The sequence below is a fragment of the Mirounga angustirostris genome, unplaced genomic scaffold (genome assembly GCF_029215605.1).
Source record: "Mirounga angustirostris isolate CCGP_5_RB_7025 unplaced genomic scaffold, mMirAng1.0.hap1 SCAF_9, whole genome shotgun sequence".
Lineage (NCBI taxonomy): Eukaryota > Metazoa > Chordata > Mammalia > Carnivora > Phocidae > Mirounga > Mirounga angustirostris.
This window is the reverse complement of record NW_026991717.1, coordinates 64,441,918-64,447,623: the sequence shown is the minus strand read 5'-3', so window position 1 is coordinate 64,447,623 and position 5,706 is coordinate 64,441,918.

Here is a 5,706-nt window from a genome sequence, read left to right as displayed (position 1 = left end):
TTTCTAGAGTTGGATTTGCATTCCCAGATATCAGAACAATTTGTAATTGTATAAATACGATGTTGTCTTAGGAATAGAGAAACAGACAAGCATAATAGAATAAGGAAACTAGAAAACAATTGAAGTATATGTGAGGACTTAATATACTTCAAAGGTGATTCAATGGGGAAATGATGGATTTTTACATAAATGGTGCTGGTACAACTGTTTCTTCATTTGGATAGAGATAAAATTAGACTCAATCTTATATCGTGTTCAAAAATCAAATAAATTTCAGATGGATTAAAGATGCACATGCAAAAAAAAACCCCCACCAAAAATGCAATAAAATCTAAGAAACCTCATGAATAACTTAGGATAGAGGACACTTTTTTAACTAAAACCAGACACTATGAAAGAATATATAAATGTATACATATGTATACAAAACACCAGCGAAGTCAGAGACCATGAGTAATGTCCATAAACAAATGATAAATATGGAAAAATAGCTCCAATGTAGAAGACAGAGCAAGATTTTCTCTGTAATATTTGAAGAGCTCTTATAAATCCATAAGATACAAATCATCCAACAAAAAAAAAATGGCAAAGAAAATGGAAAAGCAATTCACTACAGAAAAATAAAAATGGTAACAAACACCTGTAGAGGTCCTCACTCTCACTCAGGGAAATGCACCAGTAACAACAAGCTATCTCTTTAGTCCCACCCGAATGGAAACAATTTCTAAGAACCAAAATGTATGTCCCCTCCCAGCCAGCAATCCCCTTCCTGGGTATATATTCCACAGAAGTAAAACACCAAATGTGAATCTCTCCTTGTAGCTCTTACTGCAGCCTTGTTTGTACTGCTAAAATAATCAGGAGACAAGTAAGGGCCAATTAAGAAGGGAATGGATACAAAAAGTATGGGCCCATCACACCATCACATATTGCACAACTTTAAAAAGAAAAATTTAGGGATGCCTGGGTTGCTTAGTTGGCTAAGTGTCTGCCTTAGGCTCAGGTAATGATTCCAGGGTCCTGGGATTGAGCCCTGCATTAGGCTCCCTGCTTAGCAGAGAGTCTGCTTCTCCCTCTGTGATCTCACTCTCTTTCAATTAAATAAATAAAAATGTTAAAAAATAAAAAAATAATTTTGAAAAAAGAATTTGGACAATTCCATTTGACTTGGGGGGATTTTTGTGACATATTGTTGACTGAGAAACACATGATGCTAGAAAGCTTGTGTAATAGAATTTCCATTGCTGTCCAATAAGTAATGACCCATCCTCAGTATATGTACTATTGTGCATGTCAGTGTGGAGAAAAAGATCCAGAAGGATACCTATGAGGTTTAGCAGTCTGCCGGGAGGACGTGTGGAAGAGAAGGCCAGAAAAAGGAAAAAAGAAAGAAAAGACTGCAACACACCCCCACTCCCATATTTGTGACATGATTTAATTTATACTTTAAAAAAAATTATTATTATATTTATGTGCATATTTATTTTTATATGTGTGCACAGTTACCAGTGTAACTGACTGGTAAAAGAAAAAATTAACAGAAACTGTGATTTTCAAAAACATGCTAATGCTACCTTGAGTTTATATTGCTGTTTTCTCTCAAAGAATTCTTAATGCTTTTATGTATACCATTATTTTTCATCCTCATGACTTCCTGGGAGGTGTGACTTTTAAATGTCAAATCTCACAGGGCTCTCTGCCTGGCCCCAGTGATGGATATGTGCAGGGAGATGCTGGGAACAGCCCTCCCCCAGTCCTCTTTGTGGGCGAGTGTTGGGGGGAGGGCTGGGATTTGTTGCTGGGCTCTGCCAGCCTGGGGTGGGCTCCGGGTTTCTCTAGGCTCCTTTGTAATGTGCCTGCTCCTCTAGATACAGCTCACTCTCTTAGAGGAAAAGGAAACTTCAGGGTTTTACCTGGGTTTGGAACCCAGTCAAGGCACCAGGGCAGAGAGAACAAGGAAAGTCAAGGAAAAAAGCCTGAGGAACGACTTCCGGGGACTGACATAGCTAGATCACTAAGTGAGAGAACTAGTTCTAGTAGGTAGTGAATGCACTGTTCAGTACAGTAAAAGCAGTGGGGCTCTTCCCGACAGAGGCTGCTGGGTGGGGTGAGCGGGGGGTGGGGGCTGCTGGGGGGCGGGTGGAGGGTGTGAAGAGCATGGGTTTGGAATCTAAGATCAAGAAAAAAATCTTGGTATTACCACTTCTGTGGAAAAGTATTTAACTTTTCTGAGCTTGAAAACCAAATCCTCCCCAAATAACTCTTATGTGCTAGATTATTGCAAGGTCATACCGAGGGGTGACTATGAAAGGATCCGACGCCGTCTGGCACCTAGAAGGAGCTCAACCAGCAGATGGTAGGAAACCTGTGTCTGGAAAGCCTGTTGGGATTTGGCCCTGTGTTCTCTCCATTTCTTCTGTCCTCCCTCTCAAGCTCTCTTCTTCTCTGAGTTGCTATCACGCCAAATACCGGGCCTTGGAACCCTCACAGTCTAATGAAGGAGACTGAGAGGAATATAAATACTCCGCAGTGGGCTAGGGCTTTTTTTTTTAAAAAAGATTTTATTTATTTATTTGACAGAGACAGACACAGCGAGAGAGGGAACACAAGCAGGGGGAGTGGGAGAGGGAGAAGCAGGCTCCCCGAGGAGCAGGGAGCCCGATGCGGGGCTCGATCCTAGGACCCTGGGATCATGACCTGAGCCGAAGGCAGACGCTTAACGACTGAGCCACCCAGGCGCCCGGGCTAGGGCTTTTAATCGAGAGACATACCAAGTGTTGTGGGGACGTAGGAGGATAATGGCGCAGGTGTGCAAGAGCCAGGAAAGGTTTAAAGACAGAGTGCTATTTGAGAGCTCATCCGCTTGCCTGGGGGAGGGAGAATAGTAGTAATGGGTACGATGCACCAGTGTGAAATAAGCTTATGGACAGGAAGACAGATATGCAAAAAAAAAAAGAAAAGAAAAAAAAAAAAGCCAAAAGCTGAAAAACATTGATATTTACGGCTGCCATTTTTGGTAAAAACTAACAGGATTTGACAAAGAATTTTGTGCTACTGCTTTTTACCCTGGCTTGCTACAATGGTTTAGACCCTGTAGAACGGAGGTGTAGAAAGAGTTTGGCAGCTTATAGGGACAACTAAATAAGATCTTATAAATCAGAACTGGACAGGCAACCTTCCAGATGGCCCCCAATGATCCCTGCCTGCTGGTTCCAAGCCCTTATGTAGTCCCCTCTCATACTATGTCAGGGTTGGTCTGGGTGACCAACAGAATACAAAAGATCACTTCTGAGTGGAAGTGATCAAATTCAGGGGCTCTCTCCTTCTTGGGTCACTTACTCTGGGGGAAGCCGGCTTCCAAGTTGTGGGGACACTCAGGCGGCCTTGGGAGTCCACATGAAGGATATCAGATCTGCCCACAAGCATGGGGTGAGCTTGAAAGCGCCTCTGTCAGCCCTCAAGCCTCAGATAACTGCAGCTCTGGCTGACAGCTTAATTGGAATCTCATGAGAGACAATGAGCCAGAACAACCTAGCTAAGCTGCTTTTGGATTCCTGATCCACAGAAGCTTCCAGATAATAAATATCTGCTGTTTTAAGAATAATTTATTATGCAGCAATATATATTCAGTCCCAATTCTTTGCTTTTTCTGCATCAATGCCCTTTGCTATATAATAATGCAGTTTCTCCTACTAGAGGCAGAATATATTTCCCTGCTCCATTGATGTTGAACTGGGTCGTGTAACTTGCTCTGGCTAAGGAAATTGGGCAAATATGACAGTATGTCCATTCTTAGCCATCTAGGCCTTAAGATGTATCACGTGTTTCTGCCCTCCTTTCTGGGAGCTTCCATATTCCTCCATGAAGAGGAGCGGGCAGCAACTGTTCTGGTAGCTGATGCCCTTTGAGCCTGGGCCCCATAAAGCACATACATTAACAGAGCCACTCCTGCCAATTTGCAAACTTGGGAGCCTGAGAACAAATTATTCTTGTTTCAAGCCACAAAGTCTAGGGTGATTGTGACACAGAATTAATGTGGCAATAAATGATTGATGCTGTCCCCTTAGACATGTCAGCAGAAAAGGCACATGAAGATTGGACATGATAGATGAGACCAGAAATTCAGGTCATGGCTACATTTGGAAGGGCCTTGAGAACCAAGTTACGGAGTTCAGATTTTATTCTGTGGGTCGCCCAGAACAATTCATTTTAGGTAGAACACTTTGGTGACAGTGAAGAGCATGGATTAAAGAAGGCAAGAATACAGACCAAAGTCCAGGCAGGAAACTTTGCAAGAGTCCATACGAGATGTGACAAGGGCCTGAATTAGGGCACAGGCAGTGATAATGAAAGGAGAAGATCAATTTAAACTTGAGACTATCTCCTGAAACAACTTCTCCGTTTACCAAGGGAATGTATAAGGAGAGAAAGTCTCCGACTGCAGACTTATGCCTGCCTTAAACCAGGAAGCCCACTGATTGGAAGGGCTGATTAACTTGATTAAATCATTTCCAGGCAGATCTCATTATTCACTCCTCTTGGATCTTTGGAAGAAGTTCAAGTTACTACATACGATGTTGGGCAAATCCACTGTCCACAAGCCTGCGGGGGTACAACTGAGCCTCAAGTGGGTGTCCCACCCTGCTTTCAAGAGAACATTCCCTTTGCATACATGTAAATAACTTCTCTTTCTCTCTTTGACTCCACTCCAGCCATTTCCTCCAAAGTTATGGGAGTATGGATTAGCTGTGGGTTTCTTTGGTAAAAGAACTCTCAGATGAAGCTCAGAGGTTTCCTATAGAAAACTTGGTTGAAATAAGGCAAACTTCTTGAGAAATCTTTTCAGTTTCTACCACGATATATGAATTAAAATGAGTATTACAAGTAGGACATGTTTGGAAGACTTTTCTCCTCACTCTGAAGTCACAAGCTGGGCTAGCAAAATTTGGATCCATCTATACATTAATGTATTAGCTGGGAGGAGTCATGTTATTGCCAAAGGGTGGGAGGTGTCGCAGACTGATTATTATGCCTCCATGTTGGAACAAAGGTGTGTTTTTTGCGCGTGGGAGTATGCTCAACAAAGCCTGATAGATACTTGTTAATGTGAAATATTCATAAGATTGGTGTAGTCCACATCTGTCTGGCAGAATTACAAACTCCATATTCTTAACAGATGGAATTTGGGAAACCTGTAAATGGATCAGGGATTTCTGAATGTGAGAGACTTAAGAGTCATGAGACACAGGATCCTATCAGATCACTTGTGATCTAATCTCAGGCCAAGTTGTGATGTAGTGAAGGGCAATTCATGCTCTCCATGTCTCAGTTTTGTCATATTTCACTATAGAAATTACCCTACTGGTCTGTTGAGAGAATTAATCAGCATTTGCAAAGAATTTACAAAGACCTTTGATAACTGGACAGCAGCTAGAGGGTGCAATATAATAGCTATTTCTTCAAGATAGGGGGTTATAGATTGCTGTGGGCCTCTTTGGTAAATGAACTCTGAAGCTTGGGACCAAGAGATTAGAAACAGTATTTTTGGTATGATCTGAAGTGTCAAGTTTTACAGCTGGTAGTAAGATTCAGGGCTTCTATCATCTAGGAGACTGATATGACTTGAAGAGAAGTTTGAGTAAGCAAGAGGTTGAGTACAAAGACCCATTCTGAAACCACAACCACCTGTTACCTTGACTATCACAG